We start from the raw sequence: 17,264 nt of genomic DNA on the forward strand, positions 1-17,264 counted from the left end.
TTCTTCTTCACCTTCTACCATAAAGGTGGTGTCATCTGCATATCTGAGGTTATTGATATTTCTCCCAGCAATCTTGATTCCAGCTTCTGCTTCTTCCAGCCCAGCATTTCTCATGATATACTCCTGTAAGTTAAATAAGCAGGGTGACAATGTACAGCCTACACATACTTCTTTCCTGATTTGGAACCAGTCTGTTGTTCCATGTCCAGTTCTAACTGTTGCTTCCTGACCTGCATACAGGTTTCTCAAGAGGCAGGTCAGGTGGTCTGGTATTCCCATCTCTTTCAGAATTTTCCACAGTTTGTCATGATCCACCCAATCAAAGGCTTTGGCATAGTCAATAAAGCAGAAATAGATGTTTTTCTGGAACTCTCTTGCTTTTTCTATGATCCAGCAGATGTTGGCAATTTGATCTCTGGTTCCTCTGCCTTTTCTAAAACCAGCTTGAACATCTGAAAGTTCACAGTTTACATACTGTTGAAGCCTGTCTTGCAGAATTTTGAGCATTACTTTGCTAGCCTGTGAGATGAGTGCAATTGTCTGGTAGTTTGAGCATTCTTTGGCATTGTCTTTCTTTGGGATTGGAAATAAAACTGACCTTTTCCAGTCCTGTGGTCACTGCTGAGTTTTTCAAACTTGCTGGCATATTGAGTGCAGCACTTTCACAGCATCATCTTTTTAGGATTTGAAATAGCTTAACTGGAATTCCATCACCTCCACTAGCTTTGTTCGCAGTGATGCTTCCTAAGGCCCACTTGACTTCATATTCCAGGATGTCTGGTTTTAGCTGAGTGATCACATTATCGTGATTATCTGGGTCATGAAGACCTTTTTTATGTAGTTCTTCTGTGTATTCTTGCCACCTGTTCTTTATATCTTCTGCTTCTGTTAGGTCCACACCATTTCTGTCCTTAATCGAGCCCATCTTTGCATGAAATGTCCCCTTGGTATCTCTAATTTTCTTGAAGAGATCTCTAGTCTTTCCCATTCTGTTGTTTTCCTCTATTTCTTTGGAGTGATCAGTGAGGAAGGCTTTCTTATCTCTCCTTGCTATTCTTTGGAACTCTGCATTCAAATGGGTATATTTTTCCTTTTCTCCTTTGCTTTTTGGTTCTCTTCTTTTCACAGCTATTTTAAGGCCCCCTCAGACAGCCGTTTTCCTGTTTTTCATTTCTTTTTCTTGGAGATGGTCTTCATCCCTGTCTCCTGTACAATGTCACAATTCTCCGTCCATAGTTCCTCAGGTGCTCTGTCTATCAGATCTGATCCCTTGAATCTACTTGTCATTTCGACTGAGTAATCGTAAGGGATTTGATTTAGGTCATACCTGAATGGTCTAGTGGTTTTCCCTACTTTCTTCAATTTAAGTCTGAATTTGGCAATAAGGAGTTCATGATCTGAGCCACAGTCAGCTCCTGGTCTTGTTTTTGCTGACTGTATGGAGCTTTTGCACCTTTGGCTGCAAAGAATATAATCGATCTGATTTTGGTGTTGACCATCTGGTGATGTCCATGTGTAGCATCTTCTCACAAGTTGTTGGAAGAGGGTGTTTGCCAACAGAACAAACTGGTCATAGCAAACACCCTCTCCCAACAACACAGAGAGGTGAGGGAGAATGGCTGACTGTTGTTTTCTCCAGGGGGTTTTGGTGGTTTGTTATTCAACCACCTAAGTGAGTGGCAGAAAGAATTTGAACACTGACAATATGGGTACCGAATCTCTATCATACTTCTACCTGTACAAGAAATAATGAATTCTTTTCAAATGTTCAGGTAAAGATAATTAGTTGGAGGACAAAGCAAAGGTCCATAACTCAGGAGAAAGTAAAATAGATCAGGAATTAAGAGAAAATTTCATCAATAACTAGATCTTGGCAAATCGTTTAATCTCTCTGTATTTTCCTTGAAAGACTATTGTGAAAAATAAAGTGATCGCTGTCAAAGCTCTTTGAACATGTTAAAAGTGTTATGGAAATTGTAATATTTCCTTTAAGTCTATTTTGTTTCCTGCAGAATCTCAATGCCTGATGTCATAAGTGTAAGTACATTTGTTAAAATAAATTGAAGTAAATTCTTTGCAAACAGCATTCTCAGTTCATAACTAACAAAAACATAAAGCATATTTATTATAAGGGGAGTAATTAATTTCTATTCTTGACAAGAGCAGGAAAAAAAATGTCAAGGAAGTCCCTTGCTTTTATAGCAGTTGACCCATATGGAACATACAGAAGATGTCATTTCTGACCTCTACTACCAACTAATGGTACCCAGACTGACATTGTATAAATCCTAACACTAATGAGAATGTTGCTGCTCTTCTAACAGGATGCCTTTTGCCCCAAAGAGTGTTTTATTAAAGGGAAAATATTTGAATTTAATATATTTTATGCAGTTTAAAAATTGAGTTTTATTTTAAAATACAGATAATTCAGAAAACAACCAAAGGAGGTAGTGAATTCCAAAGCTAGGTCACTCTGATAGGAAGAAAAGGTTCATTTATCCTTTTTCCTTCTCTTTTTACCATAAAGCAAGATGTAGCTAAATGAGATGTCTCCTTTTTAATATATTTTACATTTTATTCACTTAGGATTCAGGCCAAGATAATGGTTAGTTTGGGTTCAGGTTAGGAGGAAGTTTGTTCCTCATACCAAATCACAGAGAAATTCAAGGTTTAGAGGTGCCATTTAGGTTTTTCTACTTTCTATTGTAACATAGCCTGCCTTTTTGTCCGAAAATTTCTCCCATGATTTCCTGAAAAAATTTTTGGTGATGTAGATAAAGAGTTACATCAGCTCCAAACTTTCCTGTTAAAATATTAAACAGGAACATTTGAACAGTATTGCATCACCAACATGAAACTAACAGTCTGGAGGCAATAAATTTCACCTAAGTATCCTTCACTGCAGTGAGTGTTTCATCCTGTGACAGATATTCTCCAGTGAGGATTTTGGATGAAACTTTCTGTCTAAGCTAAAATCTTTTAATAGCCAATCCTGAACCATTTCTGCCCTCCTGTCCATATCAATTAGGAATGTGATTAAATCTATTGGTATCATTATTATGAGTATTGAAAGAAAGGAAGAAAAAGATCAATCTTCTCATTTTGGCTGTAAATTTTCATCATAATGATTTCTTTGTTTTATTTATGCAAAATTTATTGTATCTGTGCGAAGGCCATATATTTATAATTCTTTGAAATGATGGAAGATGACAGGAGGGAAATAAACATCAGAAATACAAATATAACTGATATCGTGGATTCCTTGACAGGATCCAAAGTATTAAAGTTGGTTTTATTCCTTCCCTGGAATAGAGACACAGACATAGAGAATGGACATATGATCACAGGGCAGGAAGAGGATGGTGGGACGAACTGGGAGATTAGGATTGACATATATACACTACCATGCGTAAAATAGATAGCTAATGGGAAGTTGCTGTATAGCACAGGGAGCTTAGCTCAGTGCTCTGTGGGGACCTAGAGGTGTGGGATGGAGCCATTCGGGGCAGTTTAAGAGGGACAGGAAATATGTATACATATGACTGATTCACTTTGTTGTATAGTAGAAACTAACAAAGCATTGTAAAGCAATTATACTCCCCTCTCCCCCAGCAAAAAAGTCGGTTTTATTCTACTCACAAAAGTTTACCTAATTTTAGTCTCCACACTCTAGATGAAATAGAAACGAAATAGAATTTAACACTCTTGTAGGGATTGAGGTAGTGGTTTAGACGCCAAGTCATGTCCCACTGTTGTGGCCCCATGGACTGTAGCCTGCCAGGTTCCTCCGTCCATGGGATTCTCCAGGCAAGAATACTGGAGTGGATTGCCATTTCCTTCTCCAGGGGATATTCCCGACCCAGGAATTGAACCTAGGTCTCATGCACTGCAGCCAGATTCTTTACCAACTGAGGCACGAGGGAAGCCCATTGCAGGCACATTCTTTACCAACCAAGCTAAGAGGGAAGCTCATATCAAAATTGATTGTGTTTAGTCACTAAGTTGTGTCTAACTCTTTGCAACCCCACGGGCTATAGCCTGCCAGGCTCCTCTGTCCATGCGGATTCTACAGACAAGAATACTGGAGTGGGTTGCCAGGCCCTCCTCCAAGGGTCTTCCTAACCCAGGAATTGAACCAGGGTCTCCTGCATTGCAGGCGGATTCTTTACCAACTAAGCTACCAGGCAAGCCCCTTGCAGTGACTTCAATCTTGTAAAAGAGACAAAAGGGATTGAACGGCTCAGGATTCTGCAGTATAAAAACAATAGCAAGTCAAAAATGTTAGTTTTGAAATCTGATAAAAACAAAAAATTTCAATTAAAAGAATTTCTTAAGCTGAGTGCTGCACAAACTACAAAATTTGGGAGAAGTTCTTAACACTTTTCTCTCATCTTTGCCTAATATCTTCAAGATGTTCAAGCTATTTAGTTGTACTTCCTCTATTTCTTTCCAGTCACTTCCTTTTACCCTTGCCTACTCTTGCCATACTCTAAACTCTGTAGTACAACCTGGGTGATTTTTATTGTAAAAAATAAAATATGTGACTATAACCTTGGTGCCTAACACCTTTCATTGCTCTTTGGATAAAGGTCAACACCTTTAGGATGGTCTACAGCACTCTATTTTATCTGGCTTCACTTCTATGCATTGCAGCCACCCTGGCCTTCTTTCTGGCATTTAGAACAAACCAAACTCCTTCTTGCCTCAAGGTTTTCAAATATGTTCCACCTTCTGCCTGAAATACTATATAATCACTATATAAATATACATATTTATTACATATAAACACATAAAGTGCTTCTTATTGAAATGGTCTAACATTCATATTAATAATACATGTCTCATCTTATTTCATCTATGGTATCACTCCCCCTACCTCCTGGGTCAGAAAAATCCTCTGGAGAAGGAATAGGCTTACCCACTCCAGTATTCTTGGGCTTTCCTGGTGGCTCAGCTGGTAAAGAATCTGCCTGCAATGTGGGAGACCTTGGTTCAATCCCTGGGTTGGGAAGATCCCCTGGAGAAGGGAAAGGTTACCCACTCTAGTATTCTGGCCTGGAGAATTCCATGGACTGTATAGTCCATGGGGTTGCAAAGAGTCGGGGATGACTAAGCAACTTTCACTTTCACTTTCACCCTACCTCCACCCCAGATAATTTTGAAGCAAATCCCAGACATGTAATAAAGACTTTCTAACTCACACTTACCCTGAAGATCTCTGCTCAAGCACCAGCTGCTTCCCCCATCCCTCTGCCTTCTAAGTCATACCTTTTGGTCATATGGTCTCATTGTACCCAGTGCGTCTACTTTAATGCTATTATTTCAGTATGTAATTATATATTTATGTGTATGGGTTTTTAATGTCTATCTTCACCCTATACTTTAGGTTCCAAGAGAGAGAAATTGTGTATTTTTTGCTCATTATTCTGCCTTCACAGTGCCTTTCTCAGAGTGAATTCTTAACAAATATCCATTAATTAAGCTGTGGGGATTGTCATAATAGAACTCTGTCCATTGTTGCCTTCTTAGCATTCTTCATGGTCTTTTATTTTTTAAAAAATATTTATTTATTGGAAGGTGCCAGGTCTCAACTGCAGCCCACAGGATCTTCGATCTTCATCATGGCATGTGGAATCTTTAGTTGGGGTCTGTGGGATCTAGTTCCCTGACCAGGGATCGAACCTGGGCCCTCTGCATTAGGAACCCACAGTCTTAGCCACTGGACAACCAAGGAAGGTCCCTTTTATGGTCTTTTAAGATGGGAAGATTTCCTGCACATAGCCCCTGCCGTGTGGTACCTTTAGTCTCTCCCTATAGAGACTTTTAATCTCTCTTTGATTTCTTTTGAAGCACTTGACCAGGTATTACTTTACCAACAGATGCAGTTGGTCCTATTTTCAAAATGAATGTGCAAACAAAACTTATAAGTAATATTTATTTTCTCTATTTTTTTAATGCTCATTAGCTTTTACATCATAATACTATTTCTCTCCACTGAATAATATTGTCAAAGAAAGCATTCTGGGAAGATGCCATCAACATAAATGTTTATTATGTATCATTGGTATAACCAACACTATGTCAACTGAGAGGAAAAATATTTCATTGATAGGGCTGATAGATTATCTTAATGAAAATGACTGTCAACAACATTACTTGATCTTAGTTTCTTAATTTTTAAAATTTTAGATCATACGAATGTAAGTTTTATTGTATTACTTTATTTACATAAATGCCAATATTATTTGGATTCTATATTTTAATATAAGAAAATCTATATATCAAGAAAAATTAAGAAAGTGAAATTCTGGCAAGTTTTTGAAAAGGTAAAAATGCCCCTATGAGTCTGGTATTACATATTTCTAAGAAATTCATAATTTCTTGGAATTATTTTATAGCTCTTTAAGACAATAGCATATTTTGATATTTCATTGACAGAAAATTTTAACCTAAATGTATAATTCTTAATAATAATTGGTCAATAGATTTTCCTACCTTGTAATATAATGCTATAGGGGATTCTCTGTTTATCAGTACTTCATAATGACTAATTAAAGTTTTCTGCAAAACTACTGCATCAGCTTGAATTAAGAGATGTCATAATGGTGTAATACAGAAGATGACACTGTTCAAAGGAAGAGAAAATTTTAAGCAGTTGCTAGAAAAGCAAATCTATAAAATTAAATATGCCCCCAAATCATAGCAGTAAATATTTTATTAGAGATTTTCATGTGATTATGTAATGAAGACTTGGTTCTTGTCTTGGATTCACCCATATCAACCTTCCTGACTCCAAATTTTCCCTTTCCACATTTTCCCTTGTTACCTTGTCACCTCCACTGCAATGGTTTCTATTCCTTTGGCATAAGATTGTTCATCTTAAAAATAAAATATCCTATAACCAATTTTAAACACTCTGTTTATTAAATCTGTTTATAAGTGATAATTAAATGGGATATGAAATATTACCTCTCCTGACTGCATCAGCCTGAATCAGAAATACATTCTATAATTAGCATATCTTAAATTACTCTTCCCTCACTAGGTATATAATCTTACTAGGTAGAGAAAATGATTGAGTTAATTCCCCTACAGTTTCTCAACATTTGAAAGGAAGTTCTTGCATGCAATGTCATTTTTAATTTCCATCAAATTGGATGTTTCAAAGGACTTTTAAAGACTCTTATTGACCTTGGTTGAAATTGATACTGTATATAATTCAACCGTTTCATTTGTCATATGTAGTATGTGTGAAGTGGCTGTTCAGAAAATGTTAGTTGAAATGAGAATTTCAGTTATTTTTTTTTCACCTATGGTTGGCAACTAAATCTGGGCAAAGAGGCTTTAACATTCTGTGATATATGAAAAATAATTATGTAAAGATTCTAATTATACTTATACTGACATTTTTTACAGCATAAGACTCTTTAAAGATCAAACTCTATAACCTAGTCTTTTAAGTGCATATGTAATAGACATATTTTAGCATTCAAGTATCTCACCAAATTAAAGATACAGCACCATCTTATGGATATATCTATATTTTTAAATTTTGGAAATATAAAAATCTTTTGAGTTTGAGAACAGAAAAGCTTTATGAGTAAAATAATTGTAGGAGGAGAATATTTTACTGTAACAAGGAAAAGGGATGCAATATTGAATAACTTGAATGTGTATGTGGGCATGCAGGTATGAATGTGTGTGTTTGTGATGTCATGGTAAATAAAGAGATTTGAAATTCTTTTTTCCTGTCAGAATTCAGAATTTGAAGAAGAAAAATAAACCATTATCACAATACAAATTCATAGCTTTGTGAAATAAGACATGTAGCTCAGAATACTGTCAGTCTCTAAATGACACTGGGACATCACCTATTATCACCTTGCAAAGATATATTCTTATAAATACATGAACCACACTTTTTAGAGAGTGATAAAAAATTTGGGTATGAAAATAAACCTATTTAACTACCTCCTGATACTACAGAACTGGTAATAAACTCTCCTTATATTTATCTAGCATTTAAATTGGAGAAGGCGATGGCACCCCACTCCAGTACTCTTGCCTGGAAAATCACACGGACGGAGGAGCCTGGTAGGCTGAAGTCCATGGGGTTGCAAAGAGTCAGACATGACTGAGCGACTTTACTTTCACGCATTGGAGAAGGAAATGGCAACCCACTCCAGTGTTCTTGCCTGGAGAATCCCAGGGACGGGGGAGCCTGGTGGGCTGCCATCCATGGGGTCACACAGAGTCGGACACGACTGAAGCGACTTAGCAGCAGCAGCAGCAGCATTTAAATGTTTTCATAAGTAATTTATGTCCATTATTTTGTTCCAATTTTAGGTACAGATATTTTTGAATAAATACTTCCTAATAATCATTATTATTTTAATATAAAACACAGCCATTTTAAGGAGATTATAGAAAAATTGATGAACAAAGCTCCCCTATTAATTATTAAGGTGGAATTATAAGTATATGGTTCATATCCTTAATACTTAGCTCACTTTAGCTATCACAAAGACTTAAGGCTCTACATGATTTACCCAGTTCATATCGTGTAAAATTACTCTATGCTGACCAAAACACAGATTCCGTGGTTCTTGACTTTTTGGTGTCTTGACCTTCATGATAAAAGCTTTGAAGTCTCTCTTCTTCAAAAAGTTCATATAAAAAACACATTTTGCACACAATTTTAGGGACTTTTGGACTCCCTGGAGCTCATCCATGCTCTATGATTTTAAATATTATTCTCCTTATTTTAACATTTCTTTCCTTAAGATGTAATACTGACAAGTAAAACCGAGGAGCTTTATCACAAAAATGCAAAGTTTTCTTGTGGTAGAAATGATACATAACTTTTACACACACACACACACACTCCTATTGGGCCTTAACTCATTTTCTCCCACAACTAAATTATACTAAAAGACCAGTGTAAATAAAGAAGTTCTTGTTAGTTTATTTTTATACACATTTTATTTTCATGATATTTACTTTACAGTGAGATGTATTATATGATACTACAACAATAAAGAATTTTTGGTTTTATCCTCATGGAGTACTACAAGTTCCAATAATGTCCTGTTATGAATAGTTTTCTGTCATTTAGACTAGACTCTAAATTTCTAAATTGTGCTTCAAATGTAAACGAATTGAGGTAACAAATTAAGTTATTCCTGGATGTCCATATTAATAGAAAAATGCAACATAAAGTTAAAAAATTCTAACTATACCATATATATATTTTTATGTTCACTTCTGAGATGTGGATAAGTAGTTTATAGCTTAATAAGTAAACCAGGGAGAATTAATAGATTTATAATAGTAGTATTATATTTAAATTCAGATCCAAGACTCTACATTAATATTAGATGTTAAATTAATTTTTCATGTTATCAACTGCAGAATTATCATAATATAAAAGTTATTTTATTGGTATCCTAAAACCATCTTCCTAACTTAATACAACGTTTTAATTTTTAAGGGCATATTTGATAAAAATTCATGAAAAATTTAGATATCTGATAATTTAAAATAGAAATGAAAATATTTTCACAACCTATACCTTTCACTGTAATAAGATCTATGGGATGGATTTATCTGCTCTACATAGTGTAATACTTACTTTGTCCTTCAGAGAAGGCAATGGCACCCCACTCCAGTACTCTTGCCTGGAAAATCCCATGGACGGAGGAGCCAGGTAGGCTGCAGTCCATGGGGTCGCTGAGGGTCAGACACGACTGAGTGACTTCACTTTCACTTTTCACTTTCATGCATTGGAGAAGGAAATGGCAACCCACTCCATTGTTCTTGCGTGGAGAATCCCAGGGACGGGGGAGCCTGGTGGGCTGCCATCTATGGGGTCGCACAGAGTTGGACATGACTGAAGCAACTTAGCAGCAGTACTTTGTCCTTGAATTGGGAGGAAAGGAGAATATTTGAGAATTAAGTAATTGCTGAGTAAAAAAATGAGTGAGCTGCAATAGTAAAATTGGAGACCAAACCTTGAAGACTAAAGATTCTCAATGCAATGTCAAAACAGTCAAAAAAAAAAAAAAAAAGATCTATGGTGCAGTAGAAATAGTGGATTCCTGCTAGAGCTTTAGCACCAAAATCAACTAGTAATCATTGTGTTCACTGTCATACACTCACAGGAAAAAAAAAAAAAAAGCCAGATTGACTTATGAATATTTCTGATTAAGAAGTAAAAAAATATTGACTTAAAAAAATCTCAATCCTTGGGTACACATTTAAAAAGCAAGGTGAGATGGAATGAGAAGTATACATAAAACACTTTTGCTATATAATGAATGGCTTCCCTGGTGGCTCAGCTGGTAAAGAATCTGCCTGCAATGTGGGAAACCTGGGTTCGGTACCTGGGTTGGGAAGATTCCCTGGAGAAGGGAAAGGCTACCTACTCCAGTATTCTGGCCTGGAGAATTCCATGGACTGTTTAGTCCATGGGGTCATGAACAGTCAGACACAACTGAGTGACATTCACTTTCATATAATGAAGTACGATGGTGTCTAGAGAACTGTTGAGTTGCAAGCCGAACTATCCACTTTTTTCACAGAACACTGTTTTTACTTGTAAGAACAACTCAACAAACAAATTATAAATAGTTAGATATTTGGCAGACACTTTCTCAAATGAGTGTGATCAGCTTTTCACTTTGAGGAAAATAGCTGACACCTTTTGTTGTCCAAGTGATAAATTCAAGCTTTCAAGTGGAAACTAGAATTTTGTAAAAGGTTATCTGCCAAAGTAAACAGACATTTTTCCAGTAGTTAATGACCTTTTGATGAGATTATTGACAAATGTAATTTGTTGAATACTATATAATAAAATTAAATGTGTCAACTTTTTGACAGTCTACATTGCCCAATGAACCAGTGTTTTCCAAATGACCAATGATAGTATGGAATTATGTATCAGTAAAAGATCTATTCAAAGTTCAAGATAGACTAATGGATTTTTTAGAACCATAGAGTAAGAAAAATTTATTTATGTGGTTGTACATTCCACATTGCAACTAATCTTAAAGAAACTACCACTCATTTAGTTTTGGTTTAATATCAAAGAAGAATATCCACCATTGTGTGAAAAGGCTATTGAAATACTCAACTCCTTCCTTTTCAACCACATATCTATGGTTATTTTTCATCTTTTTGAAACAAAGCAATATATTGCAACAGATTGAGTATAGAAGTAGATAGAAGAATGTAGAAGCACATGCAAACCAGACATTAAAGAGATTTCTGTAGTGTAAACTAACACAATTATTCCCACCTTTTTATAAATAGTGTTTTTTTCATAAAATATGTAACATGTTATATAACAGGTTATTATTATTAAATGAATAGTCATTTCTAAATTTCTTTAGTTTTATCTTTCTAATACTAGAAATACTAATAAATTTAACCTACATAACCAAGAGATCTTTGGGAACCTTAATAACTTTTAAGAGGGTAAATGGTTCTCATACCTGAAAACAAATGTATTAATCACTGTTAGTTCAGTTTAGTTCAGTCGCTCAGGCTTGTCTGACTCCTTGTGACTCCATGGACCACAGTATGCCAGGCCTCCCTGTCCATCACCAACTCCCTGAGTTCACCCAAACTCATGTCCATTGAGTTGGTGATGCTATCCAACCATCTCATCCTCCATTGTCCCCTTCTCCTCCTTCCTTCAATCTTTCCCAGCATCAGGTTTTTTCAAATGAGTTGGCTCTTTGCATCGCGTGGCCAAAGTATTGGAGTTTCAGCTTCAACATCAGTCCTTCCAATGAACACCCAGGACTGATCTCCTTTAGGATGGACTGGTGGATCTCCTTGCAGTCCAAGGGACTCTCAAGAGTCTTCTCCAACACCAAAGTTCAAAAGCATCAATTCTTCAGCGCTCAGGTTTCTTTAGAATCCAGTCTCACATCCACATATGACTACTGGAAAAACCATAGCCTTGACTAGATGGACCTTTGTTGGCAAAGTGATGTCTGCTTTTTAATATACGGTCTAGGTTGGTTACAACTTTCCTTCCAGGGAGTAAGCGTCTTTTAATTTCATGGCTGCAATCACCATCTGCAGTGATTTTGGAGCCCCCCAAAATAAAGTCAGTCACTGTTTCCACTGTTTCCCCATCTATTTCCCATTAAGTGATGGGACTGAATGCCATGATCTTTGTTTTCTGAATGTTGAGCTTTAAGCCAACTTTTTCACTCTCCACTTTCACTTTCATCAAGAGGCTTTTTAGTTCCTCTTCACTTTCTGCCATGAGGTTATTGATATTTCTCCCAGCAATCTTGATTCCAACTTGTGTTTCTTCCAGCCCAGTGTTTCTCATAATGTACTCTGCATATAAGTTAAATAAGCAGGGTGACAATATACAGCCTTGAAATACTCCTTTTCCTATTTGGAAAGAGTTTGTTGTTCCATGTCCAGTTCTAACTGCAGCTTCTTGACCTGCATACAGGGGTCTCAAGAGGCAGGTCAGGTGGTCTGGTATTCCCATCTCTTGAAGAATTTTCCACAGTTTATTGTGATCCACACAAAGGCTTTGGCATAGTCAATAAAGGCTTTGGCATAGTCAATAAATTTGAAATAGATGTTTTTCTGAGATTCTCTTGCTTTTGCGATGATCCAGCATTTGTTGGTAATTTGATCTCTGGTTCCTCTGCCTTTTCTAAAACCAGCTGGAACATCTGGTCACTGTTAGAGACCATGGTAATAGTAAATAGTTAATAAAGACATATTCTTACTCTCCCTGCTCAATATCAGTAGACTATCCCTTATAATTTTCTCTGGTTAAAAACTTGATTTCAATTTAATTTTCTTGAGCATTATTGTTGAAACAGTTAAAAGTATTTTTTTTTTTGGTAGGCCTAGAATCTTCATCCCTGGAGATACTGGTTGAATTCCTGGCCAATCAACACAATGCTTTCTTTACAGTGTCCTAGAACAGTGCTTAATATAGTCTAGGCACTCAATAAACTGCATTGACTAGCAGAAAATGTGTTTAACAACAAAGTCAATAAAAGTGAAAAAAAAAAAAAACTGTGAAAGCTAGAGGGAAAAAATTTCCATTTATTGCTTTATCCATTTATGAACATAATTACTAGATTTTATCCATTCCCACAAAATAGTTTGTATCTCTATTAACATTTAAAACACAAACACATTCTTGTAGGATAAGTACCTGCTTCTCTAGGAGATCTTAATTATCATCACATATATTATACATCTTGAATTAATGCAAAACTTTTTTCATGACATTTTGGGCCCATAGGTCACAATATGCTTTTACCTTTCTTTATTCCCTGTACTTTACAACAAGCTCATTTCTGTTACCTCCTCCAAATTTCTTATAAAATGGAAATTAAAAAAATGGAACTGTAATCAATCATTGTTGAATGCTGACAGATTGAATAGGAACAGAAAGAAAGTAACTTCTTATTGTGGGCTCAAACCTTCTTATAAAAATTATGAAATCTTTAAGATTTTAATAAAATCCCTTACCATATTTGGAAGTTCTTTTAGTTCAGTTGTTTCAAGGCAAATAATTTAGACATATAAACTATAAGCTATGTTAAAAAAATCAATAAATAAATGCATTGAATCATTTACTAATTTATCTGCAATTTATTTCTATGGTTCTACAGTTTAAAGTGAGCTACATAATAAAGTAATTACAATAACAATAAAGTACTTGGCATTTACTCTATGCTGCCGCTTAGGCACTCAGTTCTGTCTGACTCTTTGTGACCCCTGAGTTGTAGCCTACCAGGCTCCTCTGTCCATGGGGATTCTCCAGGCAGGAATACTGGAGTGGGTTGCCATTTCCTCCCCCAGGGGATCTTCCCAACCCAGGGACTGAACCCAGGTCTTGAGGATTGCAGGCGAATTCTTTACCATCTGAGTCACAGGGAAGCCCATTTACTCTATACTGGATAATCTTTTAGTACTTTGGATATATTATCTTATTTAATCTTCACAACAAAAGTTTAACTGTATCTTGCATGTGTAACAGTATGGACTACTAATTTTTCTGATCAATTTGTGCTGATCATCTGCATATATTCCTATCCTTTATTTGTAAAAAGTTGGGGGGGGACGTCACAGAACAATCTTTGCTAGGATTCAAATTCTAACTTGAAAGGTGAAAAAGAAAAAGCTGGAAAAAAGAAAAAGGAAATGCAAAGTAAGTAGAGAGATTTCAATGAAGTCGCCAGGAGGATTACTGCCTCATAAGATATACTCATCTTAAAAGTTTCAAAAAATGTGTTATTTTATCTCACTTTTACAAATGCATACCTTTTTATTAGCTAGGTTTGTGAGTTGACATTTTTCTCATACATATTTATGGAACTGGTCCTTCCATTTGACCTGAAAAGATTCCTCTGTCTGTTGTAATATAATTTTAGCTATAACTACAAAAAATCATAGACTTAAGGAATATTTTGTGAATTTTTTCTCTATTACCACAGGAGCATATATTACCATAACTTCTTATTTTGTTCATGTCTGTTTCACATGCACCCCCTCAGGGACTAAATTTTACTGTTTCTATCTACTCAGAATAGTGCATAGCCTAGAGTGGGTGCCCCCAAAATGTCTGTTCAGTGAAATTATGATTTCATCTGTGACTTGAAAGAGTTAATACCTTTCTTTCAGGTCAAATGCACAAATCAATTCTCAACTAGAAAACAGACCACCTATAGCTATTCAGGTCACACACCTGTTTCCTTAAATATCGTTTCCAAAACACATTTGATATTCTATTTTATTACTGTACATCCATCTTATCCTAGCATTAGAAGTGTTTCATTAAAAAGCAGTATAACTTCCATTTGTTTTTATGCTCACCTTGACAAAAATAAAAATGAATCATTGACTACAGTGTATTTTGTGTTTTATGAAACGGCATAAAGCAATCATAGTCTTATTTTAGGCATCATTTATTCAATTATCCCAGAGCATCAACTGATGTTATAATTACCTGAAAAGGTAATATTTAAGGTAGAAATTTGGCAAGAATATTAGTGTAAGCACAAACTTAAAAATGTTAATTAAAAATTATTAGGGCTCTGTTTATTCTTAATGATCAGGTTTTCTTTTCACATTCCTTTTCTTCAAACCATCTCTATTTTGGAGGAGAGGTAGGGAGGGTTCCTCATAAATGCATCATTGGCCACCTTCTCACCACGAATGTGTTTTCCGGACCTCATAATCCATACCTGCAGCTTCAACTACCACCAACATGCTGATGATTTCTTTGCCCAGGTGTGAGTAACAGGTTTGCATTTCCAAATGGGTCTAGGAGCACTCCGATAAACTCCTCAAAACCTGATGTTTCTCCATACCTACATGTCCCTTAGAAGTTCACATTTCATCTCTTAGTTTGTCATATCCTGGGAATTACAGTCTACCCTTGACCGTCTTCCTCAGCATCTCATACATGTTCCCTTAATTCCTTTGTCCATCTCTTAGGCTTTCCTCCCTTGCTCATTTCCATCTTAAATTCAAGCCCTCATTGTATCTGTCCCAGATTTCTTTAGTAACTAATCTCAGTGGTATCCTGCATCTTGTTTTACTGCCCTTGTATTGCTCCAGATTGACTCTTCTCTTAAGAGTTAGAGATCACCTAGTGTTGTACCTTACTGTTTACTTTGTGTGTATTCCCATTTTCTTCAGAACATAGTTTATATTCCAAAGCATGGTATACAAGGGCATGGACACCCGCCCACTGTCCTTCTGCTCAAGTCTGAATTTGCCTCTGTCTGCTCTCTAGCCTCATCTTCCCCATCTTCATATGTAACCTTTATTTAGGGCATGCTAGTTTGCAGTTCTCCAGAGGTGAAAAACAATTTCATACCTTTGCAAATGTGGTTGCATGGTCTATAGTGCCCTCACTCCAATAGCTATAAATCATTCTTCAAAACATCTATCAAGCATATGGGAAGCCTTCCCTTACTCAAACTTGAATAAGATATTTTTTCTCTGTATTACCATTATCTCCCAGGTTATCAGACCTATCACTGGATTACAGTTCTAATATTTATTTTCTGTTTTTTTTCAATGAACGTTTTCTCCTCTGTCATTCTCTAACCTGAAATTTTCTAAAGACTATCTCTGGTTCTTCTAAATATACCCTGCATAGTTTTAACAATGTTAGTTTCTTAACCAATATAAGTTTCATTAATTAAATTCTTAAACATTCTCTTTGTTGTTTTGGATGTTTCTTTAATTTATGCCCTTTAAGCCATTTTCATCATTATAGACATTGTATGTTATTCTACAAATTATTAGGTATTTTCCAGTGGGATTTCCAAGGCTTGGAGAATCTTTAATTCAATAACCATTTTTTAATAGGAAGAGAATAATAAGCTATCACATCAAGCAATTTTAACTAATTAATAAAGGAAACAAAAAAATACCTTTCCTTGGCAAGAAAAAGAAGGGCAATAAAGCTGCTCTATATAAATTACACTTTTGTGTGCCTAGGAATTAAATTCTTGTTATCTATTTAATAAACATCATACATTTAATATACTGATTTATAATTAGACAAATTATAATAAAAGCTACTATTTGGAACTAGAAAAGATTCAGTATGTTGTGTCCTTGTTTTATTAGATGTTGGTTCTGCATGAAAGAGTTGTCTAAGTCTCAGGATCCTTACCTGTACAATGGAACTAAAAATAAATGGGATCAGGTTTGTAAAGGGCTTAGAGTAGTACCTGGTACAAAGCACTGTGAATAATAATCCTCATCACCTATCTCAAAAGGCTACTTTGGTGACATTATTCGTCAAGCACATGTACAAAACTTTACCAAATGTAATGTATACAGCATTAGACACTATAACTTAAATGAATAAGCTTGTTATTTATGATTTACCCTGACAAAAATGAAACACTGTCTTTAAATAATCAGTTTTTGAGATTTGTGTTTCTTGGCAGATGGAGCTCAGCCAGCTGAGCACCTGAGGTGTCACACCCTCAGGAAACACCTTTTATCACTGTGGGCGTCATCAAGGATTGATAAATAGGCAAGTTTCCCCAAGAGTAAATGCCTCTTTGTTTTTCTACGTCTAAGGAGACTATGGGTAAATGCTGAAGGAAAGTTTCTCTCATGGGTACCTAACTGTGGAAGTGGCTGCAAAAACCAAAAGCTCCTATCTGGCCACGGGGTAGACAAGCTCAGAGCCGGAAGTTTTACCTGCCCGGTGATAACTGCCGTGAGCTTCAATTGCTTCCCCGCCA

The sequence above is a fragment of the Bison bison genome, unplaced genomic scaffold, assembly GCF_000754665.1.
Source record: "Bison bison bison isolate TAMUID 2011002044 unplaced genomic scaffold, Bison_UMD1.0 scf7180017864530, whole genome shotgun sequence".
Lineage (NCBI taxonomy): Eukaryota > Metazoa > Chordata > Mammalia > Artiodactyla > Bovidae > Bison > Bison bison.